Source organism: Cololabis saira, chromosome 6 (assembly GCF_033807715.1).
Source record: "Cololabis saira isolate AMF1-May2022 chromosome 6, fColSai1.1, whole genome shotgun sequence".
NCBI classification, from domain to species: domain Eukaryota; kingdom Metazoa; phylum Chordata; class Actinopteri; order Beloniformes; family Belonidae; genus Cololabis; species Cololabis saira.
The window spans coordinates 17732380-17745394 of record NC_084592.1 but is presented as its reverse complement, the minus strand read 5'-3'; the positions used below and the strand labels follow the sequence as shown (position 1 = coordinate 17745394).

The following is a 13015-nucleotide window of genomic DNA, read 5'->3' as shown; positions in this document are numbered from 1 at the left end:
ATGTTGTTTCAGCAGCGACGCTTGAAATGGGGATGTTCGGACAGATTTGATCAGAATGAATATATAGCCTCATTAATCATCTTCATATGGACCTGTACAACAGCTGACTGTGATTGACATCTGGCTTTCCAAGCATGTATGTTTTACTCATTTTACTAATTTTATAATTCAAACAAGGTTATCTAATTATTATATTATTGTTACCTTATAGACTCAAGAATACTTTCATTCCAGATACAGAAGACGCTATAATTTGAGTTTACAACATATTTATTTTTCAGCATTCCTCCCCGTCTTTTTTTTTTTTCGACGAAACATTCGGTTTTCTTTTCCACGTTTATGTAGGAAAGTGTATCCAAAGATCGTCTCCTCTTTTTCTCCCAGCCCCAGAGATGATACCCGAGTGATCTATTTAACCAAAAATGAAGACACATTTTAGCAGAGTTTTTATTTTGTAATCTACATTTTCGTCTCATTTATATTCGTCTACAATATTGCATTATATATTTAATTATCGTTATTGTCACATGACCATTATTTTCGTTGTGTCTCGTCTCGTTTTCCTCAGGTGATAAAGGTTCGTTGACGACGATATTTTATCATAATTTTGGTTGACGAAAGCAACTTTAAAGGGGACTAATTATGGCATCTAATACCAAGTTTAAAAAGGCCTTGAATGTCTTAAAAAACAAGCTTTTGATTGTTTTTGCTAAATAAATGAGAAATTCAGCCTCTGAGCCATGTCTTTATCTTCCCATTCTCTAACCTCATTCTCTATGGTGGATTCTGAGTGGGCGGGGCTATGATAATGAGGCTCTGTGCTGATTGGCTGCCTGAATGACGCGATACACCGCTATGAAAAAATGGCGGAATCTCCGGCCGGCGGAGTTGTTGTTGTTCCGGCCAGAGTTACTTGTGGGCGTAGTTTCACGCATCGAAGGCCAAACAATGCAAATTGCATTTTCACGTAATAAAAGGGAGCAGAATCTGAACGGCTCGTAGAAGCCACATCACACTGGAAGGCTCATCCGGGCGGCTGTACAGACACTGCAGAATTTGGTTGCTTTCCTCCTTCTCTGAGTTGGCAGGCTGAGGGGAGACCACTTTATATATGTAAGGGAAAACATGTTTTTCATAATAGGTCCCCTTTAATCAACACACCTGATCTTAATTGATAGTCATCATCTGCTTGTCATCCAGGTCTGCACAAGTCTGTTAATGACACAGTCATTTGTATCAGGACGTGCTAAAGCAGGGAAACATTGAAAACATGAAGGCCAGCGACCCTCGAGGACCAGGATAGAGAAGCACTGCGAGGGACTAATGCAGCTTATTTTGTGTACTATTATACTGTATGTGCACTAGGAGGACAGTGTCAAAACAAACCTCCATAGATTCTGATGCACTCCATCCAGCCTACATTGTGCAAACCTTGACCTGTAAAAGCACAGATAAATGTTAGTAAGCAAAACTTCAAACCCACGTCTTATCCAACCTGATCTCACAAAAATCCGTGAAATGCCCACGACCTCTCACCACTATTTTCCGTGGTACCAACACGGAAACTGGTAAAATTACGTGTGGGCACCACGGATATTGTACCATGCAAAGTCAATGGGATCCGTGGTCGTGATATATACACGGATTATGACATTATTATTATTTATATATTATTCTTTGTTATAGTGGCTAAATTATGCGTTTTTGTCGCGCAAGGTACGGTTTTTTACTGTCAGTTTGTAAAAACATGTTTTTAACGCTGTTTTAGCAGTGTTTTAATGAGGTTTTAATCTGAGCACCACGGATATAGTACTATGCAAAGTCAATGGGGGCGTGGTCGTGATATATACACGAATTATGACATTATTATTATTTATATATTATTCTTTGTTATAGTGGCTAAATTATGCGTTTTTGGCGCGCAACGTACTGTTTTTTAATGTCAGTTTGTAAAAGCCCGTTTTTAACGCTGTTTTAGCAGTGTTTTAATGAGGTTTTAATCTGAGCACCACGGATATAGTACTATGCAAAGTCAATGGGGGCGTGGTCGTGATATATACACGAATTATGACATTATTATTATTTATATATTATTCTTTGTTATAGTGGCTAAATTATGCGTTTTTGTCGCGCAACGTACTGTTTTTTAATGTCAGTTTGTAAAAGCCCGTTTTTAACGCTGTTTTAGCAGTGTTTTAATGAGGTTTTAATCTGAGCACCACGGATATAGTACTATGCAAAGTCAATGGGGGCGTGGTCGTGATATATACACGAATTATGACATTATTATTATTTATATATTATTCTTTGTTATAGTGGCTAAATTATGCGTTTTTGGCGCGCAACGTACTGTTTTTTAATGTCAGTTTGTAAAAGCCCGTTTTTAACGCTGTTTTAGCAGTGTTTTAATGAGGTTTTAATCTGAGCACCACGGATATAGTACTATGCAAAGTCAATGGGGGCGTGGTCGTGATATATACACGAATTATGACATTATTATTATTTATATATTATTCTTTGTTATAGTGGCTAAATTATGCGTTTTTGTCGCGCAACGTAATGTTTTTTAATGTCAGTTTGTAAAAGCCCGTTTTTAACGCTGTTTTAGCAGTGTTTTTATGAGGTTTTAATCTGACCACCACGGATATAGTACTATGCAAAGTCAATGGGGGCGTGGTCGTGATATATACACGAATTATGACATTATTATTATTTATATATTATTCTTTGTTATAGTGGCTAAATTATGCGTTTTTGTCGCGCAACGTACTGTTTTTTAATGTCAGTTTGTAAAAGCCCGTTTTTAACGCTGTTTTAGCAGTGTTTTTATGAGGTTTTAATCTGACCACCACGGATATAGTAGCCTACTATGCAAAGCAACCTGATCTCACAAAAGTCTGGGAAATGCCCACGACCTATTTCCGTGGTACCAACACGGAAAGTGGTATAATTCCGTGTGACCACCACGATATAGTACTATGCAAAGTCAATGGGATCCATGGTCGTGATATACACACGGATAATGCCCACGACCTATTTTCCGTGGTACCAACACGGAAAGTGCTATAATTCCGTGTGACCAACACGGATATAGTACTGTGCAAAGTCAATGGGATCCGTGGTCGTGATATATACACGTTTTTTGACATTATTATTATTTATATATTATTCTTTGTTAAAGTGGCTAAATTATGCGTTTTTGTTGCGCAAGGTACGGTTTTTTTACTGTCAGTTTGTAAAAACATGTTTTTAACGCTGTTTTAGCAGTGTTTTAATGAGGTTTTAATCTGACCACCACGGATATAGTACTATGCAAAGTCAATGGGAGGCGTGGTCGTGATATATACACGTTTTATGACATTATTATTATTTATATATTATTCTTTGTTATAGTGGCTAAATTATGCGTTTTTGGCGCGCAAGGTACGGTTTTTACTGCCAGTTTGTAAAAACATGTTTTTAACGCTGTTTTAAGAAGAGACAGGCGATATTTAAAGTTTCTCCCATTTCGTCAACCACAGGGGATTCCCTGGGCGTCCCCTCTACGTCATAGAGTGACGAGGGGGGATCCTGATCACGTGACGGATCCCCCCGAATAATAATGATAATGCTAATGATAATAGTAATAATAATAATAAGAAGAAGAAGAAGAAGAAGAAGAAGAAGAAGAAGAAGAAGAAGAAGAAGAAGAAGAAGAAGAAGAAGAAGAAGAAGAAGAAGAAGAAGAAGAAGAAGAAGAAGAAGAAGAAGAAGAAGAAGAAGAAGAAGAAGAAGAAGAAGAAGAAGAAGAAGAAGAAGAAGAATGATAATAATAATAAGAATGATGATAATAATAATGATAATGATACTAATAATGATAATAACAATGATGATAATAATAATAATAATAATAATAATAATAATAATGCAGAAATTAATTAATTATTTATATTAATCATAATATTAATATATAGTATAATAATAAATACACCTGTAGCACAAACCAGTGTTTATAGCAAACATTCAGAGACATTATCAGACAATGATTAATGACGCAACACAGTCTCACTCCGGAGGCGCAAATAGGCTCCTATTGGCTGCAATGTAATCCCGTCTGCGGCTAGATTTGACGCTCGGAGCAGGTGATCACCGCGAGCGGCTTCCCCATTCCTCTTTTTTTTTAAAAATGCATATACTTCAATTTAAAAGATGGTTTGATGACATTTCTAGCGAGAAATTTTCAGACACAAATAGAATACACCAAATTGTATGACACTTCCAATGTAATCCCGTCTATATGTGACGATCAGAGCAGTACTTCAATTTAAAAGTGTGGTTTGATGACACTCCTAAATTAAATACTTACCTGCTGTATTCTACTGCCCTTATTTTTAACAGCTTGTGCTCTTACAACGCCATATTAAAACAAATTATAAACCACATTAACACTTCATAGAAACAAAGATCGAGGGATGAGGTCTTGAAACGTTGTTTAATACGTTACGCCACTGAACGCAACCCTTCCTGTCGCCGAGATAGGCAGCAGGACAAAACGTTAAAATAGCACTAATAAATGCATATATTGATCTTTTCCATCACATACATCTACTCACGATATAAATATACATTTTATGGTCACACTTTGTCTGTTGAAAAATGAGCGGATATATTATTTCGGAACCCTAATGTCAACATCTTAACCCTAAACCGGAAGAGGTTACAGAACTACAATTTGCGCCAAGTTACAATACACAGCATTGTGCTACGTCATAGCTTTTGTAGTTCCAATGAATTAGCGCTTATATAAAACTGTGATCACGAACTTTGCAAGCTTATTATATGTTTTTAAGGGTGGGAAGCACGCCTGTTCGGTCTGATTTTGACTTTTGTATTGGTAAGAGGGTGAAATCATGTTTTTTATAGGTTTTGACCCTATTCAGTGGCGCCCCCTATTGGACTACTGTCGGGCATGATAGTAGAGGTGCAGAGCTTTCCAAAACTGTTGACCCCATGTCTCTAGCATATTTTGTTGTTGAATTATAGGCCTTCAAAAGTGTCACAGGTACAAGGTTCAAAGGGCACACCTGGGGAGCAGGAATTGCCCACAAATCTCATATTGACATATGTTGCTCCTGAGGTTAAGACCTTTCCAACGATGTCTTCACTGTTGTCCTACGACAAAGTTTGATTTTCTTGTTGGTACAGATCATGGATGTTTGACTTGTATATTCAGAGACCTATTTAAGGGGCTGAGCTGGAAACAATCAGTCAAAATCTTTTAACGAGTATTTTGTGGCCAGATTTCTTTAAGATATCGATGATAGTATTATACACAGTCATACTATTCAATTTGGACCAGTTCTGAGTTTATTTTCCCCTTTAAATACTGATTGTTTCACCTTTTGAAATTTTCCCATTAACTTAACATGGCTATTTAGAGACCCTTTAACCGCTTCCCCAGTCTGACAGGATGATCCTGGATGATCAAGGATGATCAAATGTATAATATATCATAGTGCTAATACATTTCTGTGTGTTTAAGTTATGCAAACACATCTTAAAAAATGTTTTTAAAAAAAGTTCAAAAGTTCTGGTAACCTCCTTCCGGTTTAGGGTTAAGATGTTGTTTGTGTTCAATAAATGGAGAGGAGACATGGAGCGTTTCTATCACTTCAGCAGTACTTTAATCAAAGATACGCTATACAGTTTATTGAACGTCTCTGCTTTAATTAACGTTCAACGGTTAACGTTCGAGACATCAGCTGTACAGCACTTCCTGTTTAACAGTCGGGGCAAAACGTTACCATGACAACACCGGAGGGGGCGGGGCCTCCCACTATAACAGAATCTCATAACAGATGTTGACATTAGGGTTCCGAAATAATATATCCGCTCATTTTTCAACAGACAAAGTGTGACCATAAAATGTATATTTATATCGTGAGTAGATGTATGTGATGGACAAGATCAATATATGCATTTATTAGTGCTATTTTAACGTTTTGTCCTGCTGCCTATCTCGGCGACAGGAAGGGTTGCGTTCAGTGGCGTAACGTATTAAGCCACGTTTCAAAACAGATCTTTCAGACCTCATCCCTCGATCTTTGTTTTTATGAAGTGTTAATGTGGTTTATAATTTGTTTTAATATGGCGTTGTAAGAGCACAAGCACATGCCTCCGGAGTGAGACTGTGTTGCGTCATTAATCATTGTCTGATAATGTCTCTGAATGTTTGCTATAAACACTGGTTTGTGCTACAGGTGTATTTATTATTATACTAAATATTAATATTATGATTAATATAAATAATTAATTAATTTCTGCATTATTATTATTATTATTATTATTATTATTATTATTATTATTATTATTATTATCATCATTGTTATTATTATTATTAGTATCATTATCATTATTATTATCATCATTCTTATTATTATTATCATTCTTCTTCTTCTTCTTCTTCTTCTTCTTCTTCTTCTTCTTCTTCTTCTTCTTCTTATTATTATTAATATTACTATTATCATTAGCATTATCATTATTATTCGGGGGGATCCGTCATGTGATCAGGATCCCCCCTTCGTCACTCTATGACGTAGAGGGGACGCCCAGGGAATCCCCTGTGGTTGACGAAATGGGAGAAACTTTAAATATCGCCTGTCTCTTCTTAAAACAGCGTTAAAAACATGTTTTTACAAACTGGCAGTAAAAACCGTACCTTGCGCGCCAAAAACGCATAATTTAGCCACTATAACAAAGAATAATATATAAATAATAATAATGTCATAAAACGTGTATATATCACGACCACGCCTCCCATTGACTTTGCATAGTACTATATCCGTGGTGGTCAGATTAAAACCTCATTAAAACACTGCTAAAACAGCGTTAAAAACATGTTTTTACAAACTGACAGTAAAAAACCGTACCTTGCGCAACAAAAACGCATAATTTAGCCACTTTAACAAAGAATAATATATAAATAATAATAATGTCAAAAAACGTGTATATATCACGACCACGGATCCCATTGACTTTGCACAGTACTATATCGTGGTGGTCACACGGAATTATACCACTTTCTGTGTTGGTACCACGGAAATAGGTCGTGGGCATTTCCCAGACTTTTGTGAGATCAGGTTGCTTTGCATAGTAGGCTACTATATCCGTGGTGGTCAGATTAAAACCTCATAAAAACACTGCTAAAACAGCGTTAAAAACGGGCTTTTACAAACTGACATTAAAAAACAGTACGTTGCGCGACAAAAACGCATAATTTAGCCACTATAACAAAGAATAATATATAAATAATAATAATGTCATAATTCGTGTATATATCACGACCACGCCCCCATTGACTTTGCATAGTACTATATCCGTGGTGGTCAGATTAAAACCTCATAAAAACACTGCTAAAACAGCGTTAAAAACGGGCTTTTACAAACTGACATTAAAAAACAGTACGTTGCGCGACAAAAACGCATAATTTAGCCACTATAACAAAGAATAATATATAAATAATAATAATGTCATAATTCGTGTATATATCACGACCACGCCCCCATTGACTTTGCATAGTACTATATCCGTGGTGGTCAGATTAAAACCTCATTAAAACACTGCTAAAACAGCGTTAAAAACGGGCTTTTACAAACTGACATTAAAAAACAGTACGTTGCGCGACAAAAACGCATAATTTAGCCACTATAACAAAGAATAATATATAAATAATAATAATGTCATAATTCGTGTATATATCACGACCACGCCCCCATTGACTTTGCATAGTACTATATCCGTGGTGCTCAGATTAAAACCTCATTAAAACACTGCTAAAACAGCGTTAAAAACGGGCTTTTACAAACTGACATTAAAAAACAGTACGTTGCGCGACAAAAACGCATAATTTAGCCACTATAACAAAGAATAATATATAAATAATAATAATGTCATAATTCGTGTATATATCACGACCACGCCCCCATTGACTTTGCATAGTACTATATCCGTGGTGCTCAGATTAAAACCTCATTAAAACACTGCTAAAACAGCGTTAAAAACGGGCTTTTACAAACTGACATTAAAAAACAGTACGTTGCGCGCCAAAAACGCATAATTTAGCCACTATAACAAAGAATAATATATAAATAATAATAATGTCATAATTCGTGTATATATCACGACCACGCCCCCATTGACTTTGCATAGTACTATATCCGTGGTGCTCAGATTAAAACCTCATTAAAACACTGTTAAAACAGCATTAAAAACATGTTTTTACAAACTGACAGTAAAAAACCGTACCTTGCGCGACAAAAACGCATAATTTAGCCACTATAACAAAGAATAATATATAAATAATAATAATGTCATAATCCGTGTATATATCACGACCACGGATCCCATTGACTTTGCATGGTACAATATCCGTGGTGCCCACACGTAATTTTACCAGTTTCCGTGTTGGTACCACGGAAAATAGTGGTGAGAGGTCGTGGGCATTTCACGGATTTTTGTGAGATCAGGTTGGTCTTATCCCTTGCTTTCCGCAGAGCTGTCGCACCTCAAAGAAAGCCATAAGTCAGCAGAAGTTTTAAAGGACATGAAGGCGCTGACAAAAAAAATGTCAAATTGAGCCATTCTCAGAGAATATACTCCCTGACCTCCTGCCAACCGTGACACGCTGATGCGGTGTGAACAAAGTACAGGTGCAAGAAAGATTTGACTCCTAAAGCAGTTTTTATTCAGATGCACAAAACCCAAAAATGGAGGAAAAGAAATGAATGAACAAACAGAAATAACTTAAGTTAAAATGAATATGTTTATTCATTCCTTGTAATTCTGTTGTTCTGTCTATTTTGCTATTTATTCCTATATACATTTTTCACAGTTTTTATTAACCTATTTATATTCTTAACCCCCCCGTCCTTTTTTCTTATACAGGTTTAGTGCAAAAGCTGCTCTCCAGCTGTGTCACCACAGGAGGTACATGATAATGGAGCACCGAGCAACCTCCAGGCTGAATATGACCATGTAGCACTTGTGTCCCTGATGAAAATTAACACCTTGATAGTCGGTATAAGAGAAATAGCTTTTTTAAGAGCTTAACTGTTCTCTTATGTGCTAAACATGTGCAAACGCAAGCTCCAAGATGTGTTGGAGTCAATGAAAAGACGATGGAATAGAATCAAATGAAAGAAAACCAAGATAAAGCAACACATTGCATCCAATAGTTATAACAAATCTGACAATAAAAAAACAATGTAAGCAGCCTGGACCCCTTTACGGTTAACCAAGATACGCATCCATCCGGTGCTCCTCGGCCACGGGGAGTACGCCCCAGGCACCGGATGAAATGCAGGCTCAGTCTCCTCAAATATGCCATTTGAGAATAGAGGACGACAGATATTTGAAGTTCTGGGTTGAGCCTCAGTTCAGTGAAGTGGACTTCAAATTTTCCAAAGTGAAAGCGCAAAAAAAAAGAGAAGGGAGAAAAAAAATTGGCCAGAACAGCAGCCTCTTCCACCCTTTTATTCACAAGCCCAGGTTTCACAGCAGCCTTTCATCTCTCTGTTATTTTATGATAATGCCGGAGATAAGTCCGGTGAGTCGGTTCAGTCGTGACTTTTTCCTGATGTTGGAGTCCAATGCTTTATACCCACACATATATTCATACACTGATAAAAAAAAAAAAAGTGGACACAGTTGTCCTCATTGGAAGTAAAAATCTTAAAATTAGGTAGCGAAGCAACAAACATGGCAGCACGGATCAAGTTTACCGAGCACAGACGCCTTATACCCACAGATGCAAGCACAGTGGAGGAGGGATGATGGTTTGATTCCGTCTCGCAGCCGCAGGACCTGGGCAGCTCGCAGTCAGTGAGTCAAACGCAAACTCCTCTCAGTTTTCAGAGTTTTTCTAGATTCAAATGTGCCTGGAAGCAGGGAGCAGTGTTGCAAAATAGACCAAAATCCCCCCCAAACAATGTGACGTCCTGATAACGTCATAGATAAAATGTGTCACTGTCAAGCTGTCTAGTAATTGTGCAGGATCCTCGCCTGAAAAGCATCTACTGATCCACTTTCTCCCAGAAATAAGCTGGTTATTGGTTTGTTAGGTGAAAATCAGGACTTGTACTTCTGCACAGGTTCTTTGATTGAGTTTCCTCTATTTCTCATTCGACTCTAGCAACTCTGATCTTGTGTGCCATGGCCGTTTTCAATTGTGATACACATCGGATTTGATTGCTCTCAGGAAATGGTAACTGTTTCCTGATTGTCAGCTGATCCATTAACATTTGTTTGATTTAAACAAAAAAAATGCTACGAATAAAGTAGATCATATTATTGAAAATTTAAAGTCATCTCCAGATGCAGTATTTTCAACATGTACTTTCAGTTGAGATTATGATTATTTGAATGCATGATCATTGTGTTTGTTGCTTGGCAACAACTGTGGCGATGACGTCATGTGCAGCATTGGCAGGTAACACAGGTGAACTCTTTGATTGATCTCAGTAAACAGTAGGGCCGGAAACTCGGAGACATCTTAGGTCCAGAGATGCTCGTTCAGTCACATGCCCACATGTCACTTCTGTCAGTCTGTCTGAAGTTTTTTTTTCCATCAATCTGTACCCTCCTAAATCCATTTTAACATGTATCATATGTTTTTTTTTTCTCATCTGTGGTGGTGGTTTTCTCTATTGTCTATTTTTGTTGGGGGTTTTTTTATTAATAGGGTGCCAGATGAAGGGCTATTTCTATTTTTCATTTTTTAAGACCTTGCCACTTTCCATTTGACTCTGCACAAGTTGAATCCACAGCCCTGCAGGTAAAAGACGAATGATGCAGGAATAATAGCTTTGACTTATTACCATGTGCACTTCTCTTTTCACCTCAGACTATCTCGCATCTGGGCCCCTCAGCCAATTACTGCTGGCGCTGTGTGCCGCTGCAGTCTCTGGAAGGATGTGAGGTCCCTGCTCACTGCAGCTCAGCGGCAGTATGACAAGGCTTTCTTCTGTAGCCGAACATCCAACCAATCCATCTCCTCCTGCCCCGTCCTCTCCTCAGACTACACGGAGGTCAAAGAGATGAATGCTCAGTCTTAATAGAGCAGTTCAGACCTGATGCAAAATGAGACAAATGCAGATGCATTTCCATTTTGATGTATGTGCCGTGTACAGTATCTTGTCACATCTTTTCTTGGAGGGAGCCTTTGTTACTAGACTCATGACAATGCATGAATTTCCCAACATTAATCTTAGTCTATCTATTTCCCCTCTTGTCTGTTACCAGTCTCAGAAGCCGTGCATGCAAACTTAATATGTATATAAAGCAGAGCGGGACTCAAAGACAACGGTCGACAAAAGCGACTTACTCTGAAGTATCATTTATGTCCTCTGTGCCGCAGCACGCGGAGACAGATCCGGTATGGACTGATGTAGCGTGCAGATAGAAGTCAGAGAGTGACGTTCCATTTCACATCAATGTCCCCAAGGCAATACGCAGGAAGAGCAAATGAGGAGTTGGTGAAGGTGAACGAAAGGGTTGGAATGTCCTTGAGTTAGGCAGACCCTCCATGTGTAATTACCACATGGGGATCATGCTGCTTCATACGACACTTCGCTCTGCAGATGTGATGAAATCACAACATGAACACTGACGGACTGGAAACACCACCATCTCCAGAACATGTCACATCAGGGAAACTCTTCATCTGCATCTCACAACAATGTTTTTAATGCCTGTAAGAAGTTCTTGTACTCGACAACAGTCTCTCTTTATGAAGAATTTGATTCTCGACAAACAATTATTCAAATGAACAGAATTAACAAGAAATTACACATTTCGTGTCTTCAAAATTGAAGTGTATAAATATATAATTGCTCTTTGTATAACATACTGTTCAGACAAGGTCTCCTGATAATCTTGTGTCATAGTGCGAGGCTAAACTTTGTCACCGTGTAAAACCACAACTGGAGCATGCACCATGAAAGTTTAAATTACTGTAGGGCTGGAAACGGGAAGACAGCCGACCCGGATGTCTCCAGCAGTGAATAAAATATGGCCGTGTGCACGACGTTAACCGTATTATCAGTATCGAATTCATCTACCGTAATTCATTCCTTTCCTTCTGTTTTCAGTCTGTATGGCAGGTGAAATTAACAAGTAGGATTTAAATGTAGTCCAAAGGTTTGCATCCAAGTATATGGAAGAAAAGTTAACACAACAACCACAAAAAAATAAGTTTGCTTGACATCCACCTCAGTTAGCATGGGCTGCAGAAATATAGCATTTTATCTTTCAAAAAGTGTTTTTGTTTTTTTTATTTAAAAAGAGGCAACGCATCAAAGCGGTAAATGTGAATCTGAATGAAATATGGGGTTTATAGGATTTTTAAAAAATGATTTCTTTCAGATTTAATTTTTCATTTACATGTTACATCGTGATCATAAAACACATAAAAAGAAATGTTTTCTTTTCTGTTAAGCTGACTTGAAATTCTATCGGCTGTTCAATAAAGAGGAAAAGTGTAAAATTACTTCCTCACTAACGTACAACCTCAAGCCGCAGACCACAATCAGATGAGCGACGCGGCGGGATGGATATCTCGGACTCGGTCTCTCCGCGTCATCTGAACCTCACAGATTTCCTAAAGCTCCACTTTGCCACGAATTAAGCCTTTATGCCACTGTTCGGTCTATTGATTAGTTCGCCATGCATTTCCTGTTCTGCTTTGATGTCATAGTATTGTCAGTGGATGGAAGATTCCAGATAAAACTATGGAAGGTTTTAGCTTTTAAGCTTGTTATTTCAGGGGATTATTCAGCCGCCGCTGAATTAACATTTTTATTCTTTTTTTTCCTCCCTTTCTTTTTTTCTGACCACAAACTGGATTATGTGACTCTGCTCTGCAGAGGCGGTATCAAATGCACATCACTGATATGCTGCTGCCACGATCCCCCCACCACCAGAAAGGAGATCTGTGCTGATTGGGTCTGGGGAGAGCCCCCGTGTGAAGGATTTCACCAGC

General features: G+C 37.9%; 1 protein-coding gene across 1 annotated transcript in view; it reads right to left on the bottom strand.

Annotated features, from left to right (window-relative positions):
- The window catches only part of hs6st3b (heparan sulfate 6-O-sulfotransferase 3b), a 98153-nt gene that overhangs the window by 52253 nt on the left and 32885 nt on the right, over nt 1–13015 (bottom strand). The gene's annotated exons all lie outside the window — the stretch shown is intronic.